This window comes from Triticum aestivum, chromosome 3B (assembly GCF_018294505.1).
Source record: "Triticum aestivum cultivar Chinese Spring chromosome 3B, IWGSC CS RefSeq v2.1, whole genome shotgun sequence".
NCBI lineage: Eukaryota > Viridiplantae > Streptophyta > Magnoliopsida > Poales > Poaceae > Triticum > Triticum aestivum.
Window position 1 is genome coordinate 812,040,416 of NC_057801.1, and position 22,548 is coordinate 812,062,963.

The 22,548-nt window shown below is 43.0% G+C and overlaps 1 long non-coding RNA gene across 1 annotated transcript; it reads left to right on the top strand.

Moving 5' to 3' along the window:
• Positions 1-20,559: 20,559 nt before the first annotated feature.
• LOC123066783 (uncharacterized) lies at positions 20,560-21,280 on the top strand. Its single transcript, XR_006431438.1, has 2 exons — positions 20,560-20,782; positions 21,125-21,280. It is a non-coding gene; the product is annotated as an uncharacterized lncRNA (long non-coding RNA).
• Positions 21,281-22,548: the final 1,268 nt, after the last annotated feature.

The window sequence follows — 22,548 nt, forward strand, 5'->3', positions numbered from 1 at the left end:
TTCAAGGATAGGCTGGAATTGAGACATCTTCATGCGTCCTTCGGGCGTAGGCAGGCCCAAGTACTTTTCTTCAAAAGTAGCAGAGCTGATTTCCAGAATTTGCTTGATTTCCTCTTGGGTTTGTGTAGGACTAGCAGTACTAAACAACATGGAACATTTACTTGGGCTTAACAGTTGGCCCGTTCCTTGCTGGAAAATATTAATTGCATTCTTTAGTCTCCTTGCTTCATCGCCATGGGCCTTGAAAAATAAAAGGCTGTCGTCTGCAAAGAGTAGATGCGAAATTCCCGGGCTCCCTCTCGCCACTTTTAAGGGAGTGATCATACCAGCAGCACACTCGGCCTCGAGAGCTCGAGATAGACCTTCAGCCACAAACAAGAAAAGATACGGGCTCAATGGATCTCCTTGATGAAGGCCCCTCGTTGGTTGGAAGGATTCCAAAATTTCTCCATTAAGCTTCACAGGGTATCTCACAGACCGGACACAAGTCATAACCCAAGATATCCACTTCTGACAAAAAACAAATCTAGTCAGGGCTCCTTCTAAGAAGTTCCATTCCACACGATCATATGCTTTTGTCAAATCAAGCTTATAAGCACAGTGGTTGTCGGTTGTATTTTTGCTATGTTGGATCTTGTGAAAGCACTCAAAGGCAATATATGCATTATCTGTGATGAGTCTCCCAGGTATAAATGCACTTTGTGCTTCAGACACCAACGCATCCAGAAATGGCCGAAGGCGATTGACGAGGCATTTAGAAATTACTTTATAGATGACATTGCATAAACTTATTGGCCGGAAATCTTTCAATCTTTCAGGCGCATTACCTTTGGGAATAAGGACAATCATGGTGTCGTTAATTCCTTCTGGCATAATACCATCATCAAAGAATTTTTTCACTGCACTAATCACATCTCCTCGCAAATCAGCCCAATTCCTCTGGAAGAAACGTGCATGAAACCCATCAATGCCCGGAGCCTTTAGAGGGCCAATTTGGAACAGTGCATCACTGATTTCTTCATCTGTAAATGCCTTGCGGATGTGTTCATTAATCTCAGGGGAGACTTTGGATTCAAACAGTGACAACAGGCTACCAGGTTCCAGATTTTTGTCTGCCTCATAAAGTTTCATGAAGAAGTCCCTTATCATGGTACCCAATTCTCCAGGGTCACGGACCCAATTACCAGCCGAATTCTTGAGTTTGTCGATCTTGTTCTTTTTCTGACGCCAAGTTGCTTTTTGCTGAAAATACTTCATATTTTGTTCTCCCTCCCGAAGCTGAGTAACACGAGAGCGAAGTCTCCACAACATTTCCTCCCTAAGAAGAAACTCATCTAAATCTTTTGAGGTGTGTTGAATTTGCTTGTCTCGGTCAGGTGATGGTGCCCTACTCCATAGCCTATCAAGCTTCTTTCGTAGCTGCTGGACCTTGTAAGGTACAGACCCAAACTAATTCTTGCTCCAAACTTGCAAACTCTTCCCGACTAAATTTAACTTACATGCCACATTAGCCAAGCTCGGTCCGCCCGTGTCCACTTTGTGCCAAGCCTTTCTCACTTCCTCATATAAGGTTGTGTCCCTCTCCCACATATGTTCGTAGCGAAAGGGTCTCCGCCCTCTTTTGCTTAAAGGTTGAACAGAGTAGCAGAGAAGGAGGGGAAAGTGGTCAGACCTAGAAGTAGTTATATGTGTCACAGTGGCTTCTTTAAACATATCCATCCAACATGGGGAAGCGACACCTCTATCAATTCTTGCTCTCACATTTCTAGCACCCTGTTGTTTATTTATCATAAATCCAAGGTTGGCCCCTGAACCCCAGGTCATGAAGATTACAGTATGATAACATACTTCTAAATCTAGCCATTTGAGCTTCAGATCTTCTAGTACCTGAAAAATGTTCAGATTGCCACATCGTCTCATTAAAGTCGCCGATCATCATCCAAGGCTCATTGGCATTTGGTCTGATCCTTTTTAGCAAAATCTGCATATGATGTCTATCTTGAGATCTGGGCTCCCCATAAACAAAAGTTCCCCGCCACGACGGGCCATGGGGGTCATCACAGACAAGCACATCAAAATACCGAGGGCCATACGACAACACTTTTATATTTATTTGATCATCCCAGTACAAAGCAATGCCTCCACCTTTTCCCTTACCGTCATGAGTAAAGCAGTGCGTCAGGCCTATTCTCCATCTTATTCTTCTCACTTTCTCTTCGCATTGCCTTGTTTCGGGCAAGAAGACGATCTTGGGGCGGTAGGTATGCACAAGGCACACCAACTCTTGAATTGTCCGGGGCTGTCCTAGGCCCCGGCAGTTCCAACTAAGAATACTCATGGCTTCTGACGGGCGTCGCCAATCGCGCCCCTCAGTTGACCGATAGCCCCGAGATCGGTTGCTGCCTTTCCACCTTTCAGCCCCAAATCCTGCCCTATTCTACGATTCTCCTCTCCACTTCACATCTTTTTCTCACTAACATTATGGTCTAACATTTTACTCTCATAATCTGAGCTATGCTGTCTTTTCCCAAGTGCTGACTTAATAATAGTGCTAGCCCTGCCATCCCCAACAGAAACATGCTTGGATGAGCAACCATGCCCCTTGCATCCCAGCTTAGCAACGCCATGACTCGGTTTTTCCATACCCAGGTTGAACACAAGAGAAGCGCAAGAGTCATTTGCAAACACCATGGCCCCTGCTGGGCGGGCCATGGTATTTTCAGGATCACCTTGCTTGAGTCCCTTGTAGTTCGGCTTCTGCCCGACAACATCACCCAGATCAGCCTCTAAAGAGAGCCAACAACATCCATCTCTTTCTGTTCCATCGTCTTGCCAATCTCCAAGTCCATAGGAGGCAAGGCGTGGTGTTTTTGACCGACTTCTGGTTGGTGGAGGAAGTTGTGAGGGCCACATTGAACGCTGCAGTGTTTGTAGCTGTTGGGGAACGTAGTAATTTCAAAAAATTTCCTACGCGCACGCAAGATCATGGTGATGCATAGCAACGAGAGGGGAGAATGTGTCCACGTACCCTCGTAGACCGAAAGCGGAAGCGTTATGACAACGCGGTTGATGTAGTCGTACGTCTTCACGATCCGACCGATCCAAGCACCGAACGTACGACACCTCCGAGTTCAGCACACGTTCATCTCGATGACGATCCCCGGACTCCGATCCAGCAGGGTGTCGGGGATGAGTTCCGTCAACACGACGGCGTGATGACGATGATGATGTTCTACCGACACAGGGCTTCGCCTAAGCACTGCAACGATATGACCGAGGTGGAATATGATGGAGGGGGGCACCGCACACGGCTAAGGAACGATCACGAAGATCAACTTGTGTGTGTAGAGGTGTCCCCTGCCCCCGTATATAAAGGAGGGAGCGGGAGGTGCGGCCGGCCCGCTAGGGGTGCGCCTGGAGGAGTCCTACTCCTACCGGGAGTAGGACTCCCCCCTCTTTCCTTGTTGGAGAAGGAAGGGGGAAGGGGGAAAGAGGAAAGGGGGGCGCCACCCCCCCCCCTTCCTTGTCCTATTCGGACTAGGGGGGAGGGGCGCGCGGCCTGCCCTGGCCGGCCCTCCTCTTCTCCCTTATGGCCCATGTTGGCCCATTAACCCCCGGGGGGGTTCCGGTAACCCCCTGGTACTCCGGTAAAATCCCGATTTCACCCGGAACGATTCCGATATCCAAATATAGGCTTTCAATATATCAATCTTTATGTCTCGACCATTTCGAGACTCCTCGTCATGTCCGTGATCACATTCGGGACTCCGAACAACCTTCGGTACATCAAAACTTATAAACTCGTAATAAAATTGTCATCGTAACGTTAACCGTGCGGACCCTACGGGTTTCAGAACTATGTAGACATGACCTAGAACTGTTTCCGGTCAATAACCAATAGCGGAACCTGGATGCTCATATTGGCTCCTACATATTCTACGAAGATCTTTATCGGTCAAACCGCATAACAACATACGTTGTTCCCTTTGTCATCGGTATGTTACTTGCCCGAGATTCGATCGTCGGTATCCAATACCTAGTTCAATCTCGTTACCGGCAAGTCTCTTTACTCGTTACGTAATGCATCATTCCGTAACCAACTCATTGGTTACATTGCTTGCAAGGCTTATAGTGATGTGCATTACCGAGAGGGCCCAGAGATACCTCTCCGGCAATCGGAGTGACAAAACCTAATCTCGAAATACGCCAACTCAACATCTACCTTTGGATACACCTGTAGAGCTCCTTTATAATCACCCAGTTATGTTGTGACGTTTGGTAGCACACAAAGTGTTCCTCCGGTAAACGGGAGTTGCATAATCTCATAGTTGTAGGAACTTTATATAAGTCATGAAGAAAGCATTAGCAACATATTAAACGATCAAGTAGAGGCATACTAGTGACACTTAGTTTGTCTATGTATTCACACATGTATCATGTTTCCTGTTAATACAATTCTAGCATGAATAATAAACATTTATCATGAAATAAGAAAATAAATAATAACTTTATTATTGCCTCTAGGCCATATTTCCTTCATAAGGAATGTGATGCATGGCATCTTTTCTTATCATATCTGATTCGTCATATCTGATCCGTCAGCTGGGCATCCATGCTGCTTTTTTTAATTTCAATCGCTTCTCATTCTTTGATCCTCCCGGATAGGGAATGTGATGCATGGCATCTTTTCTTATCATATCTGACCCTTCGCTGCTTTTGTTGGCTTGTTGATTCCGGAAACATCAAATGTATATAAGTTGCTAGGATTTAGTATGAACGGGCAAGGTGGGACTATTAATTAAAATCTCAAAAATTCCCTTTTCCGCAGTCAGAATGGAGGGCAGGGCAGTTCGTGAGGTACCGGCCTGTAACAAAACTTTTGGCTCATTGACTGTGACGCCCAAGTGGGCTGCTACGGACAGAATTTTAGACGCCATCCGTTAATCAGTACCACTTCGTGTATTTAAAAACAGTATAACCGCACCTAAAGCGAGCCCTCTCAGCGCTTTGCGTTTCTGACCGTTCGTTTTCATGGTCTATACGTTTCTAGCTGTCGGATCTCCTGTGTAAAAGCATCTTTCCCGCAACTGGCCCAGCTATTCTATGGCTGCTGCTCCACAGGCCAAATCCAAGTCCTCTGGTAAACTGGGCTGGTTATCCCAGCCCATTAAGATTATGCTCCACAGGCCAAATACTTGCTGGAGAGGGAAGGTGGATCGGTGGGGAGCTCCTAGTCGGTGCCTTAAGCGCCTGCTAACCTAACCGGCGCTCACAGGAGAATCTTAGTGGGCTGGCCCATAAACACGTACCGCAATACTGTAGCGCAAAAATACCAGGAAAAAAGGGCATCATGGGGAATCAAACTCAGCCCGCAACTAACCACCAATTATACTGCATACCACTACACCACCCGACTTCTAGTGACTGAATGCAGCGCGCACTATTTAAGAACTACTCTAGCTGCACTATTTGAATTAGAACAAATTCACTAATTTGAGGAAAAAAGTTCACCAATTGACCAGTCTGACCAGTTGACCATTGAATGCTCAAAAAATATGTGTATCTTTTCTGAAAAATCAGGAATTAACAAAAACCGTTCACAAAAAACTCATAAAAATAGAAAAAGTTCATCAATCTTGAAAAATAGTTCATTGATTTTGAAAAAAGTTCACTCGATTTGAAAAAAGTTCATCGATTTTGGAAAAAGTTCAGTGGATTTGAAAAAAGTTCATCGATTTTGGAAAAAGATCATTCGATTTGAGAAAAAAGTTCATCGATCTTGAGAAAAAGTTCATCAACTTTGATAAAAGTTCATCAAATTTGAAAAAAATGTTCACCCAATTTGGGAAAAGTCAACGATTTTGAAAAAAGTTCATCAAAATTAGGAAAAAGTTCATCAGATTTGAAAAAAGTTCATCAATTTTCAAAAAAGTTCACCGAATTTTAAAAATAGTTCATCGATTTGGGAAAAAGTTCATCGAATTTCAAAAGAAATCATCAATTTAAAAGAAAAGTTCAGGTATTTGCAAACAATTTGGACGAACCAGGATGAAAAAAACAGAAAACAGAAAAGGGAAAAAAGGAAAACGAAAAAGGAAAAAAGGAAAAAAGAAAAGGGAAACGAGAAGCGGGAGAAGCTTTAATAAAAGAAAGAGAAAGTTTTCTGTAAACGGATCCGCTGCGGTGGCGCAGTGGTTGTTCTGCCAAAAATTGGTCTCGGGGTCGCGGGTTCGATTCAGGACAGGTGCTCTTTCTTTTTGCAGAATTAAGACACAGAGAAGAAACCCCTAAATGGGCCGGCCCATCGCGGGAGCGCTGCAGGCGCCCGTTTGCAACAACACTACTAACGGAAAGCCCAGGTCATGGTGCGACACGCTCGAGCGAGATCCAAGCGAAGCACGCGGGCTGCCGGCAGAGTTGATTCCAGCCCCTAGCACTAACTCTCCGCCTTGGGTTCGTCTTGCATGAATTCAATCACCGGCCACTAGCACTACTTCCGGCCAGATGGTTCCGGCAGCTCTGCCCTGTGTACCTACAAGAAAATCCTCCTTTTTGTTAGGAAATTAGATTGTTCTTGTTCCGGCAGCCCTGTGTACCTACAGGAAAATCCTCCTTTTTGTTAGGACATTAGATTGTTATTGGGATTTTAATTTTGTGGAGGCTACGGGAGACAAACCTGTGAGAGCCGATGGTTCGACCAGTTAGAAGTGTTGCGTTTCTTGATCTCTTTACTTGTCAGGTCAATTAAAATAGTATTTTTTAATGTGATCTGGACAGTTTTATCAAAACAAATGAGACTGCAATACTTGGTTTATGCTCCATAATTAAATGATTTGCTTGTAAGTCTGCTTATCTTTTTCATGTGAACTATCATTATTTTTCTTTTTCCATCTACACTGAAATTTGTAGATGAAGGGCATGTTCAATACGATGAGTTATGATTTGTCACTTAAGTGACATCCAAGAGAGGATATTCTTCTAACTTTACTTTACAATGTGAGTATATTCTACTCTAAATTTATCATGTTTGACCAGCAGCACCTGCTCTATTTTGATGTTTCTTAATCATTATTTCCAAACTGTGGACCTAAGCGCCCACTAAAGTATTCAAGTTAAACATGTGTATATTTGATTATCAAGCGACGAAATAGATTCATAATATATTGACTGGTGCAGTACGAAAGTGGACTGAAGTGATTTTTTCGGGATCCTCCAGCCTAGGCGCTCGAGCAGGATCAAAGCGAAGTGTGCTGTGCTGCCAGCCACGACCATGATGACTCGCTCGAATGGTGTTCCACAATGACTTGCCTGGCAGCAGAAACCAGTGTCTAGGGATTGTGAAGGCGAGCAGTCACACATCTATGAGGCTGCTTCTCTTCGAGCTCATCGACTGCCATGAGGTCCTGGGAAACTTGTCCTGGTAAGCTCCTATGCAACACCACTCCCCTCGAGCCAGCTATGACGTTTGATCAACACGCCATGAGCTACGACTGTAGCTTTAACTCGCAACCCACGAGGCTGAGTATCAATTGATTGTCCGTTTGTCGTACTAGAAAACAATGTGCAATTATAGAAAAAGTAGCCAAATAATTATCACGTCATGCTCAAGCTGAATCACAAACATAGTGGAGGTGCACCGTCAAACAAAAGTTAGTCCCAATACAGTCTAACATGGCAGTTTGTGAGACCCATATTGGTAGAAGAGTTAGAGAAAGACATACATATTTATTGGAAATAATGTTATTCATGTCCTACATGCTTGCACACTAAATTTTAGTTTATTTGTAGATCTAAATTGTAGTCATGTCCAAACACACACTTCATATGTTTTCCCCATGCCCAAAAAGCCTTATCTTTACAGATCAAGTGCGTGTGAGTCATACAAGGATGAGAAGTGTTATAACATCTAGCTAGGTAGGCAGGTTGTTATATTCATCTGGCCTGCCGCGGTTTTGGGATGTTTGATCTTGATGAATTGTTAATTGAGTAGCAGTAACCATATTCTTGAAGCAACATGTGTATTGGGCACCCCAAAAAATAAATCAACATAGACCGCATCTGTCGCTGGACTGCATCTGAAACATATTTAGCGAAATTTAGAGTAAATAGAATGAAACTCTTCATAACTCACATTGCAGTGGATTTTTGGTTCATGGATGCAAATAAATAGATTCCAATTTATCTAATTATTGCAGAACCACCTAAAGTCAGATAATAGATTGTAGTGACTATTAGTGCTTAGGTAACTTATGGTATAATTGATGTTCAAACTTACTTTATAGAACATCATTATTTCTTCTGTATTTACCTGCCCACTTCAATAGTATTGTAATCAACTATGCAAAAAAATGTGTCAACCTATAGTGGTACTGGAGCACAAAAAAACTGATTCTATAGTGTTGCTAGCACTAAAGTGGCACAAAGAGATAGAGAAAGAACACTTCTAAGGTGATCATGACCATTGTGTAATTCAGAAAGTTAATTATGTTACTTTTGTGCAGTGGATCTCCCGTGGTGACATAATCTCTATCGATGTTTGTACAGAAAAGCATGTACTAAGTTCTCTGTTGAATGGAGCCTGCAGTTTTCTCAGTCTATCAGTGAAGCTTTTGTGTTTATGTACAATATATCATTTATCTAAGATGGTCATATATATTATAAAGTGCCACAGTAATTCAAGACCAACAGGAACTGAATTTCTTTGCATACTTTAAGTGCAACTACACTGCAGCTTCTCAAGGTATGCAAATTATGTCCTCTCACACATCCCTTGCTTAATCAATTACTAGCAAATATGCCCGTGCGTTGCAACAGGAGAAAAACTATCAAATTATGCATGAGTGGTAGATAACGGCTTTTAAAATTGCCAAGGTGAGATAAGGGCATTTAAAATGTCATTTCAAAAACTATGTCAAGTGATGTCATGATGAGATAAGAGACTTTTGAAAAGTCATTTAAAAAAATGTGATGGTTTGACCACGATTTGATTTCCTAAGGCACCACAACGAATTATTTTTGGTTAGCAAACTGCATTGATGGACCCTGCCTAAGTTAGACTGATGAATGATGTATATCATCTTGACCTAGCGTAGCGGTGGTTGTCATAACAATTACCGTGGTACCAGAATAAACATAGCTATGTATGGAGGCAAAATAGACATTTAGTCATTTTTATATAGTTTGCAGAAACTAACCCACAGAAAGTTGTGTCAATATTTTTTGGGTTCAGCGTCGTATGAAACACGGAAACTTTTTTTTACCCGAGGCGAGGGACTAAATAAAATCATAAATCGACCTCTACATATCCCCTATTAAAACTTCTACGCAGGCGATGTTTCGTTTTGTTCATCATTTACGGGCCTGTTTTAATTTTGGAAACATTTCAAAAAAAATCATGTATATTTTTTTTTCTAATTCTAGAATGTTTTTTGAATACTGGATTTATTTTTAAATCGTGTTTTTTTCATGAACATCTACTTGATATTGTGATTTTTTCTATGATATGCGAACATTTTTTTGAAATCATGAACAATTTATTATTTCTCAATAAAACTCACAGATTTTTGAAATTTGGTTCTTTTGAAAATCCCGAATGAATTTAAAGAATGAAAAACAAAAACAGAATTTAAAAAGTAAAAAAAACGAAACAGAAAACAGGGAGCCACCAGCCGCATATGGGCCGACCCATTAGCGCGTGCAGGATTATTTTAAAAAAATCATGATTTTTTTTATTTCATGGACATCTATTTGATATTCCGATTTTTTTCTATGATATGCAAATAATATTTTGAAATAATGAATATTTTATGACTTTTCAATAAAGCTCGCAGCTTTTCAAAATTGATTCTTTTCAAAATCCTGAATTAATTTAAAGAAGAGAAAATAAAAATAGAAATAAGAAAGTAAAAAGCAAATAAAAATAGAAAACAGGGCCCACCACCAGCCAATTATGGGCTGGCCTGTTAGCGCGTGCCGGTGGAGGACCTGCGCTTCCTACGAAGGAAAAAGGGATGAGAAAGCGTAGGAAGCAGGGATCGAACGGTGGTATCCCTTGTGGGCTTGTGGCAGGCCGACGACTTGGCCATTGTGCTACCTCTGCGCTTGTGTTGTATGAGTGTATCATTGTATAAGTACTAAGTCGGCGGTGATTTTAAAATAAATCCGAATCATTTTAGTTATGGATGGCGTAGTGGGTAATTTATGCCAACTTCGAGGGTAATTTCTATGACGAACGACCAGAAGCATTATTTGCTTTATTAGTAGGTAAAGATAAAGATGTCTGAAAGATATGGGTTCACCAAGTACAAAGTTCGTCTTACCATTGTTAGCTCCCCATTTTATTCTCTACAAAGCTCTCTCCTTAGTTGTAAGACTGGGTATTCTCTCAAACCCAAAATATAACACATGTGAGGTTCAGTTTGTTTTCTAGATGGCAGTAGCATCACAAATGATAGGGAAAAAAATCGACAGTTGCAGCATGTAGACCAGACAATGTTCCAACTCATATAGCTGCCCTTATTTATCAATGTTTTATTCTTGACTTTAGTGTCAACAAAAATTGTTTGGAATCCTTCCATTCTATAATATCCGATTTTATGGTCAAGCGGGAATCCACATTTTATTCTCTACAGGCCCTCTCCTTAATTGTAAGACTGGGTATTCTTTCGAACAAAAAATATAACACATGTGAGGTTGAGTTTGTTTTCTTCATGGCAGTAACATCACAAATGGTACATAAAACCCTTTTGTTTGTTAGTTCCTCTTAGTAAGTAGTTACAAAGAAGAGTGACATCTGATCGTCACTTTCATCTTTCCAAGTGATAAACTTTACCAACCATGACTTTGTAGGATAAAAATGAATTGCAATGATCGGACTAGGTGATGAATCTTCATAGCTCGATAGTGTTAATGTCCATGTTGTAATTGCTATGTTATAGTTGCTATGCATTTTCATTGCACTAATAATTTGTTGCACGCAAAGTCTTACACTCCATACTAAAAACAATTATCCAACAATAGGTTCAACTTCCCATTTATCAATTATCGATCAATATATGATTTTGTTTATGATATTCTATTATGCATGTCTCATATCACCATATATTTGTGAAAACTTATGTGTCCATATACTTAGATAAGCTCCCACCATTCTATTGGATAAATAGATGGGCGCAGCAACGCGCGTCATCGATGATCTAGTATGTTTTAAATCCAAACTGAAAGCGTAAAATCACTGAGAAGAAACGTATTGTGACGGTGAACCTAAGGAGTCAATCCGTGCTTTATTATTACTAGCACACATGCCCGTGCGTTGCAACAGGAGAACACAACATGCAATGTGCGGGAATTTGGTTATGCAGATGTGGCCATGATCTCCAGCGTGATGATTGCCTTGTGCATCCATGCGATACAATTCTTGATTGGTTCCAACTTCCAAACCTACGTGGAAATCACTGACGAGGTCTATCTCTGGGATCTATTACGGGAACATATGTTAGCATGAGATAAGTACTTTGAAAGGGAGTTGTTTTGGCTCCGAGGAGCATATGCTACCGAATAAACAATAAATTTAAAATAAATAGTAAATAAAATTTAAAAAATCTGAATTTTTTATATGTTCATGATAGGGCAACACTATTACACTACAAGAGTGATTGACAATTTTCATGTGCAACGGGATAGTTGTGCTTCGTTCATGAAAAAACTAAAATTAAGTGTAACATTTGACGTTCGATTTGTCTTCTTGCACAGATGAAAATGCTTAATCTTTCCCACTAAATATTTGTAGGTAGCATTTGGTTGTGACAATGAACACATGTTTTTTTTTCCTTTCTTGACTTTTGCAAAAAAAAAAAAATGGCGGGCAGGAGCATGTGCTTCCTAGAGCCAAATTGGATTTTCGTTTTTAAAAGGCCGTTTGGGAAACTAAAAATATGATGGTGTTATCATGGCTAGAGTTCCTAAGGGCCACTCTGGAATATTATTTGGCCCAAACGTATGTTGCCATGAGTAACAACTTTTTCCGAAGAAAATAGATACGGAATGCAAAATGTTAGAGTTGTGTCGAATATTTTGTACAAGTTAGGTTACAGTTGGACTTGTAGTTGTATCGTGTTTACATAGGATGTGGAGTCGTGTCCTAGTAGGACACTTGTATCCTAGGCCTCTCTTATATAGCCGGGATAGACACACGATGTAACCTATGCCAACGTAATAGCACCGGAACGCAGGGGAAGCCGGCGGCATGTGCTGGTGTCCAGGGCGACCAGATGCGGTATTGTGACGGTGTCACCGGGAGGAGCGCCCGTAGTCAGGCCTCGGGGATGTAGCCATATCGGTGAATCTCGTTAACAAATCTCGGTGTCGTGCTTGTGTGATTGCTTGATCCTCGAATGCGAAGTGCCTCGGATTTATTCTAACAAGTGGTATCAGAGCAAGGTTTGATTTGAGGCCGTGGTGTTGATCTAGAGGAAGTATCGAGTCAGAGATGCAGCCAGTTGCGGCGTGGTTCTCGGCAAGATCAATGCGGTGATGGAAGGAATGTGGACACTAGGCGGTCCAGTCCGAGGCGCGCTCGAGTGGCAGCGGCTACGCTGGCCCAGACGCCTGGCGGAGCCCGTGGGTGCACGAGGGACATGCTGTTCGTGGCAGGCTGCTAGCGCGTGGTACGTGCTGCATGCGTACGTACATGCTGATGCAAACACATGAGGTTTGTTTGAGACAAAAAAAAGGTCCTCGTGCATACACAGAGAGGCTACAAGCGAACACGGACAAGGAAAAAGAAAAATAGTGCTTTGTTTGGACGGAAGTTTTTCCTGCTAAGTCAAGCTTGTTGTGAGTGCTTCCGGGTGTGCGTGCAGCAAGGACAGCGACGGGCATATAGGGCTTGGAGGAGTCTGGAGTGCGTCGCGGCAGAATCATGCATACACATGGCGTCCAAGATATGCACAGATGTGCGAGCAGTCATGGTGCAAGGTGGAGCATGGTTGTAGCCGAACAAGTTCGGCTTGGTCGGACTTGTTAGTCTGACGGATCGACGCAAGTCGGTTGGTACAGAAGACGATGGTGGGATCGGCGACGACGACATAGAAGCGTGATGCCGATGGTGACCGACTTCCGGGCGTGGAAACACGCGGCACAGGCCCGAGTGCTTGTGTGGCTTCGACAAGGCTATGGCACGGGGTTGATTCAAGACGGTGCACACGAGAGCTTGAAGTTGACGGGGCGCGGGGTGGACTGATCATCTACCATAGTCATGTTGAAGGTGGAGCTGGATTGAGGGGCTACGATGTAAGGATCCAGAGAATCGAAGCCTATTCAGTGGAGGGAAAAAGCGAGTGACATGCAGTTCGGACTGGAGCCCAGTGGTCTGATGAAAGCATGATGATCGATGGTACTCTGCAGTGGGGGTTGAGTGGTGTGGGTTTGCGACCTTGAGACTCGACCGGGACAGCGGAGGCTCGACGCAGTAATAGCGGCGAGGCGTGCGGTACGCATGGGACATGGAGACGGGCCAGGGCTCTGATTGTCATACATGTGGTGAGACAACTGTGAATTTGACTCGGGATGATTACAAGTAACGGTGAAATTCCTTCAAGTTTCAGACAGGAAGTCAAGAAAGGAGCGGTGATGTTGAGTTCAAGTAACTCTTATGTGTGACACCCAATATGTGAGTTGTTCATTTTCATGCAGGTCAGTGATCAGTGTGTGATGGCGTTGGACTGATACTCTGAAAGTTGGGAGCGCAAACTAGAGTAATGTGGAACTTGATTTTTCTCGAGTGTTGACTGTGGTCAAGAAAAGAAGGGACGACAAGTTGTTGGTGGAGTCATATGGAGTCTTTGGAGTAGCAGCGGTGCTCATGGGATAAGCTCAAGTCCAATGTACATGAAAGTTTGACGCATTGACAAATTCAAGGTGATGGAGAATATTCGCCAAGGTGGAGTTTGTTAGAGTTGTGTCGAATATTTTGTACAAGTTAGGTTACAGTTGGACTTGTAGTTGTATCGTGTTTACATAGGATGTGGAGTCGTGTCCTAGTAGGACACTTGTATCCTAGGCCTCTCTTATATAGCTGGGATAGACACACGATGTAACCTATGCCAACGTAATAGCACCGGAACGCAGGGGAAGCCGGCGGCATGTGCCGGTGTCCAGGGCGACCAGGTGCGGTATTGTGACGGTGTCACGGGGAGGAGCGCCCGTAGTCAGGCCCCAGGGATGTAGTCATATCGGTGAACCTCGTTAACAAATCTCGGTGTCATGCTTGTGTGATTGCTTGATCCTCGAATGCGAAGTGCCTCGGATTTATTCTAACACAAAATAAGTATGAAAATCCAACACTAAATAAGTTAGTAACTGTTGCCTAGATGTTTTTTGTGTACATGATATGATGTGAAAGTTCATTGTATCTTATGTAACTACACTGAATCGTTCTCATGGTCATTAATAAAGACACGAGGGATACGTAACATGCATGGCTTATAGCCTGGAAGAAAAGACTTTTTTTGCTTCTTCGTTGCAAGGCTAAAACCCATTTTCTAGAACAGCAAAGGATGCACAGGTTTTCAACTACAATTGATATTCCTTTAGGGCATGTACAATGGTGTTATCTTAAGAGTGCCACGTAGGATAGATAATGAGGTGGAGGAGAGAGAACTCATAAGAGAAGGCTTGTCTTCTCTTATTTAAGAGAAGACAAGAGGTGATCTCTTAGCATAATATGTCTCACCATATTTTTAGGAATTACTAGTTATTGAAGATAAGGCTAAGAGATGACGCATTGTAGACAATTTTTTGTCATCTCTAAATCACATGCAAGACTTAAGATAAGACTACCTTATCAACCATTGTACATGCCCTTAAACAATGGCTTCCTTCACTAACCACAAAAACAACAAGATATCCTTGGAACTGAATGTTTTTTTTTTACTATGGGGCTGTTTGGTTGGGAGCCCCAGCCTGCCACGCCAAATATTTGGCGTTGACCAAGTGCTCGGGCGTTGCTTGGATCGTAGCCTAGGTTTTGGCTCACCAGCGCTGCCCTCGCATCATCAGTTCATTTTTACGCCAATATTTTGGCTCGCCCGTGGTGTTGGCAGGGTCAGCGGTAGCAAAAGTCAAACAGCCCCTATAGAATAGTAGAACTTGTCAATGGTTGACCGCATGAGGAAAAGAGAAGGATCAAGATGTTTCTGTGATGAAATGATGCCATCTCTTGCTGCACACACTACTCAAGTAGGGAATTGGCATTGACAACAAAGCCAATTGATACTTTCTTCTTCCTCGGATTTTCTGTTTGATCTTGCAATTCTTGCTCCTGCAGCTGATTTTGTCAGCCATTAAATAAATAATAGTAAAAGAAAGAGCATGTTATCTAGGGTGATTATTAAATGATGTTCCTGATTCATCATTACCGTATTTCTGAGGTCAAATAGCCCATCAAGCAATACTTTATTCTGCCAAAATATGCTGCTTTGTCATAAGCAAGACAGAACCACTAAAAACACTGTCATATATAGTTAACCTAACTCTATAGAAAATTGCCTTAAAAGTTGAGCTAAATCCTAACTATAGTGGATACATCACCATTCAGATGCTCTGAAGTAAAGAGGTTTCACTAAGAGAATTCAAAACTAATACATGTTCTTGAACTGAAGCAGAACAAGTTCTGAAGCTGCTGAACCGAAGCTTATGTAACAAGTTTTCTACCTTCCTTGACCTGATATGGCTGAGGGATATTTCTGTTTGATTCTCAATTTGCTCAAGCACCTTCATGCTAAGTGGACCCACAAATACACCAAGTAATTTGTACTGACTGAGGCTGATAAACCGGACCAACATTGCAATAGATATACAGCAAGTAACTGTTCAGCCCAATCTCTGAAAACTACCTTTGTGAACTTTGAAGATTCAAATCTGGTCACTGCCATAGCTTGAGGTCTCCATTCCTGATGACATTCAAGTTTATTCTTCTGTTCATTCCTCGTCAAATTATTTGAAAGAAAAAACTTGGAAATATGCATTGTGTTGAAACATTGTTACTGCAGTAAAAAGATAAGTAAACCACAAAGCTATAAGTTAGGGACTTTTTGAAAATAGAAGAGTCATTTCTAGCATGAAGAAAATAAAAAAACATAAAAATCTTTATTATAATATGGCTTCATATTCTGAACAAAGGAGGCAAAGTGTTTTGGTTAAATATTCTGTAAATCTGCATCTGCTGTACATATTTGTTGCACTCATACGAATTCATGATACCTTGCTATCCAATCAAGGTTAATTAGTGCCAATAAATACATGCAAAGAGATATTAGTACATGCCAAGTAGTAAAATAAAAGTAGATCAGATCAAATTGAGATATAATCAATCAGCCAAAGCGACTAGGGGAGGAAGAGAGGTTGCAGAACTACCTACATAATCGGTATTTTATTATCTAGATTACGCTAAACATCTGGGTAGCAGCAGAAAAATGAATCATTGAATGGTTATTTCACAACATTGCTCAAGCCAAATCATTCAAAGCCAGCGACGAGTTTATAACCAGAACTACCTAGTATTATGTTATCATCTTATGCTAAGCATCTTTAGTAGCAGTAGAAAGAGTAATCATTAAATGGTTATTTCACAAGGTTGGTCAAAGTGCAAAAGGTCATATTTCTATCGGTTCTGGTCTTCTGGGCCTTCTGGGTGACAGAATAAAATGTAATTTCTCGATCTAGTATTAAGTCTGTAGTTTCCATGAAACAAATTGTAGAAACTGAATTCATGCACTGATAGATAGAAAGTCTGCAAGATGATAATGGACAGAAAACATTAACAAACATAGACGTGGTAGCTTTCTACAGCAAGCCTAAATATTAAGGAATACGTGACTAACTACATGGACTTGTTTACCACTGTTCATGTCTGCTGATTGCTAGGTGTCCCCACCTCTTCGTTTTTTTCTCTCGCAGGTCATGACTTGACTCTTGTCGTAATGTTTCATATGGCATACCAGATCCTCTTCCTGAGTTATCATCCTCGGCTTCTCGCACATCTTCACCTACCCTTCCTGTTGTTGTCAATCAACTCACCCTCAAAACTGAACGGAGCAAACCATCGGATTATTTCCGAGAGAAAGGATTGCAGCTTGGACCCCTGTGGCAGCAGCGCCTTGTGCTTGCCGGCGTCCTCCTTTGAGACTTTCTGCCACGGTCAAGGACGCCCAGAACACTATTGTCGGAGCAGGCGAGGCAGAAGAGGCGCCATTGCAAGGTAACACAACTGGGCGAATCAATTACTTGCATCATGTTTCTTCTTCAGGCGTAGTACAACCCTTAATGGAGCAGGAGAAAGCAACCTTATGGGGTGAGTGACCATGGTTAATGTCGAGTTCGAGGTCGGACTTGATGACGTTCTGGCTGAGCTTGTCACCACAGGCCAAGCACTCACTCGGCAAATAGTTCATGGAGCTTGGAGCAGCGTCATGGGCCGATGACACATAGGACCTGCAATAGCTAGCGTGATCGGGATGAAGGGGATCTGACGGTGGCATGGTGGGGCGCTGCGTACGCGGCGATCTGGGGTGGTGGCGAGCAACACTGGGGGAGGCACGAACGAACGGTGGTCCGCCAGAGAATCGTCGAGCTCGTAGCACGGACGGACGGCTATGTCGATCGGGGAGCCTCACGATGGCCGTTGGGACACTGCCGGCGGCGGTGCCTCCCGTAACCCTAGAGGGACGAGGTCGAGCTCGAGCGACACGAGATTTTGGAATTGTACGGCGACACGTACGTGAGGTGGTTTTTTTATGAGGTAGCCCTAATGGGTCGTGTTCGTGCAGGTTTGTTTCTGTTTTTTTAGGTAAATGTTTGTTTCTGGTTGTTTCGTGGGAGGCCGGGCAAGGCTTGCGGAGGAGCCAGCGTGGGTCAAAGCCCAGCAGCGAGATGTCTGGCCTAGGACGATGATCACGGAGAATAACATAATCGTGTAGAGTAAATTGCACGTACCGTCCTCATACTTGCTGGCTAGGACCAAAACGGCCCTCAAACTTGGAAACTGCATGACTACGGTCCCGATACATGCTAATAAGGTCCATCTACGGTCCTGGCATGGGTTCCTATACGTACAGGGGTTATCTATCGTTCCCGCAAAAAAAAAGAGGGTATTATCTATCGCTTATGGTGTGAGAGCTGACGTGTGCGTCTCACTTGTCAGGTGGGGTAAGAGAAATGAAAATGAAAATAAAATGTTGGGCAATGGGTTCGAAATGTAGCCCTCAAGCTTATCGAACGCACGCTCTGACCACACCATCAATGACAATGTTTGTATTTAGCAGACATAGGAACTTCTATACGTCTTCAAAGGAGGAAGCACCTGACTCTGCTCTAGAGCAGGCCGAACACGCTGACCTGGCTTTCCTGCTGCAGCGGGAGGTTGGTGTCACCAGCCACATGCACAAGTGCATGTTCACCGTGTCGATCGACGGCGGGAGGCGGGAGCGCCCAACTCGAGAACGCCGTCTAACATGATCGCCGCCCAGGCATAAGCAAGAAGTACGTATATCCGTGTGCAGCTCATACTGTGTCTCGGGGTTCACGGTAAAATACTCCATACATGCCCGCCATGCCACTGCTGGCTCCATGGTGAGTAGCGCCGAGAAGCCATGTAGGCCGATGTGGCGACGGCGAGCACGAACATTTTATTACGCAGAGTGCATCAAGCTACATAGGTATAAAAAGATTAGTTTGTGCACCAGGGATAAAGGAACGTAGTCTTTCGTTGTTAGCAGTTCAGCAGTTGCACCGCTCGATTCCTGGATGTCGCATGTTTTTATCGAAACGGAGGCAAAAGATTTGCCTCATCGATTAATTAAAGCAGAAGAAAATTGCCCGGTTAATTAAAGAAAAACCGGGCGAAAACTGATACAGACTCACCACATGTGGACTACTCACAGAGCATGCAACCCCATAACCACACGATCAACCCGACAACCAAAACCAAGCAACACGCAAGGTCTATCAACCCTCACACTCTTACATCGCAAAGAAGACCCCAACGAGAGTACCTCGCTAAAGACCATGCTCATCACCAAAATCCACAGAACCATCAAGCTGCTACAGACACCTTTCCTGTGGCGCCACTCTTCTTTGCTTTGCTCCTGAGAGCCTCCTCCACAATCGTCTTGCCAGATCCAGGGCTAGCCCTCTCCAAACGTTTGAGCTAACTGTGAATCTCAATCTCGAAGAGAATCTCATCAACCTTGTCGCGCACAGACGCCTCGTGCCTCACAGCCACATGTGAGCCGGTAACCGCAACGTCGGAACCTCCACGATCCACAGAGGCGAGCGGCTGGCTGGGCGCTGAAGGATCAGGCGCCAACATACTGACCGCCTCACCATCATCAGTCATAGGTACGATTGACACAATGGACTTAGGTACCGCCACCGACAGTGGCACCTGAGTCCATTGTGTCAGTGATGGCGCACCGTGGGAGTGGTGCGCCATTACGAGTTGAACTAGTAATGGCGCACCACTCCCACGGTGCGCCATTACTAACTTGGCCCAAAAATTCCACCGAATGCACCCCCCCGGACCGCCTTTTCAGTTTAGAAAAAATAAAAGAAAATGATAAAAATGTCAAAAAAATAAAAGAAAATAAGTTTCCCATGTGATATGTGGTCTAGTTGTTGGGAAAATTTACAAATATGAATTTCGACTTTATTGGCAAAATATCTCTGGAAATTTGTAAAATGGGCATAACCTTTGCATACGAACTCGGATGAAAAAGCTTTTTATATGAAAAATCATCTATTCGAAAAGTTACATCCAAATTTAACTAGGGGAACCCCGTTAAACATTTTCAAAATCCCCAAAAACCTAACAGAAAAAAAGTTACGGGGCTTTCAAGATCTAGAGGCAAAAAAAATTAAAAAATTTCAAACTTACTAATGGTGCATCGTGGATGTGGTGCGCCACTAGTAACAGAAAAAAAATTGGTTTTGAATTTTTTTTAAATTTTTTTCAAAAAATGATACGTAATATGACCGGGAAGTTTGAAATATTTTTCAAAATTTCATCATAGTCATGAACATGAACAAAGTCCTAGACATGAACAAGGTATAATAGGATTGATATGCTAGATATATCAACAAGTGCCTGTGAAGTGAGCTGGTGCTGGGGTTGGATAGAACTCTGAAGTTAAGCGAAAAAAATCTAATGGTGTGGTGCTAGTGGCGCACCTGTAGTGCGCCATTAGTAGCGAAAATAGGTGCACCACTAACAGCCCTTTTTCTAGTAGTGCGAGCACTTTCCCTGCCTTCTCGAATCATTAGCATTTATATCCGTTGGATCTTAACTCTTAGGCTTTCTCGCCCATTGCATTGTCTCCTAATCGCGCGTCAACCGCACGTCCAGGCCTAACGAATGCTAGGCCTTATTGGGTCGCTGCTCTGGTGGTTTTTTTGGGCGTAGGAGATTCAATTGGGCCTACTGGGCCTGAATCAGGGTCCCGTGCGGAAAAACCTAAATCACTGGACGCTCCCAATTCGCGACCCTGCTTTTGTTCAATGGCTGCCTTGCGTGGCGGCTGCCGTCGCGGTTGCTCGATGCAGGGGATTACGATTGCCATGGCGGCTGCGGTGGTTTTGCACGGACACGACGAACAACGGCTCCTCGATCCGTTCGGTTCCATAGCATGGCGGGATGCTGTGGGGCGGCGAACAGCCGTGAAGTTCAATCACCAAGGATGATTGATTGAGAGTTTAATCGGCCATTAATGCCAGTCGATGCTCCGGGCAGGTCAGTTTTCTTTGGCGATTCATATTTTTCATTCAATTCACGCGACCCCATATAATCCCAGCCTTGTAGCTGCTCCTGTCCCACTCTGCTCATTCGTAAACCATTCTCCAGCACAGCAGCAATGGGTAATGCTTAGGTCTGTAGTCGTTCCAATTCTCCCTCTTTGCTGCAACTCCCCTTCCCCCAATTCTTCCTTTATTTTTAATGATACTATTCTTTGTATTGAAAACGAAGGTCAGCCTGCTTGTGCTGAGTTAGAAGGTGATGCGCTGGTTTCAATTCTCAATTGTTGTCTATATATACAGTGTTCTCTGTCTAATTTGGAATTTCAAATGATTGCAGGTTCTCTACAAGGACGAATTCAAGCTATGTACTGCTTGGTTTCTTTCGTTATTCCAGTTGAATCTTGAATCTGCCTGTATCCGTGTTTTCCAATTAGTTCTTCTCTGTTCTTCCCCCAATTCTTCCTCCATCAAATATATAATTTTTATTTATTGATGTTTTTCCACTCCCAACTGAAGACATGTGCTCTGAGTTGATGGGTTCGAACTTTCTGCTGGGTTGGGTTCTTTCCTTGCATCTCCAGTGGCTAAAGGTCAGGTTAGTATCCGTCATAGTTCATACAGTGATGGCATATTATCCGTCATAGTTCATACAGTGATGGCATATGGAGTCACTCCTATTTATCATGTTACTAGACAATAAACTGACATATGCTTCCAAAACCTCTAACCGATGATATTCATTTATATGAAATGCATCAACAATGTTTACTGAATTTGATGAAATTTTGAAGCAAGTAGATGTACAAGTGGATTTATGAAGTCACTGTCAAGAAGCGTGTATGATGTAGCAACGTCAAAACAAGTCGATTATCCATCCTGACCATGAACTAACATTCTCTCAAATGCTTGGTAAAGGTTGAACGGCAAAGTACTTAAAAAACATACACTAACTTGGGCCGAGATTTTTATTTGACCATATATTGCTGTTACAGTAGGGATTCCCTTCCCTCTAACTTCTCGGGTGTATGCATATAGCACTTAGCATTTTAAGATGATTGTGAAGCTTAAGGAAAATACACATCTCGATACTATATGTAAGCACTTTGTGCTCTTCAGTCTTCACTTGGGTAAAGTTTCACCTCGGGCAACTTCTTGGGATAAGATTAGTTTATTGTGCCATACTGTTTCAAGGAAATTGAAGAAAATAAGATAAGTTGTCTCAGGGAAGCAAAAATCAGAAAAGCCACACATGTACTTAAATCAAGTAAAGTAGCAATTATGCGTCTTCAACCACTATTTTTATCAGCATGTCCTAGATGTAAATCAGTTGCCTGAAGCCACCGCTCAAAAAAAATGCCCGAAGCGATCTACAACACAACAGTACAACAATGTGGTGTTTTTCAAGCATTTTTTGAAAACAGTACGGATTTGGCCGTACTACAGTACCCCATGGCCTTAGACATGGTATACTGCCAGCACTCTCGTTAGGATGTACTGCAGAACATACTTCAACATGATGCTCTGATTTCCCTATATTTCATTTCAGTTTATGTATGATTAATTCTTGCACCAAGCAATTACATTGTCCAGATATCCCCTCATTCCAAAAGTGTACATACAGGTGATGTTCATGCTAGCTGTGGTCGATTGAGATCTTGGAGCTTGGTACTAGGATTTTTTTTTTTAGATTGGCAGCTCGACGTTGCCCTGCCCTTCGCGCCCATGACTCCCTGTACTGTGCTACCATGATGATGGCTGTGT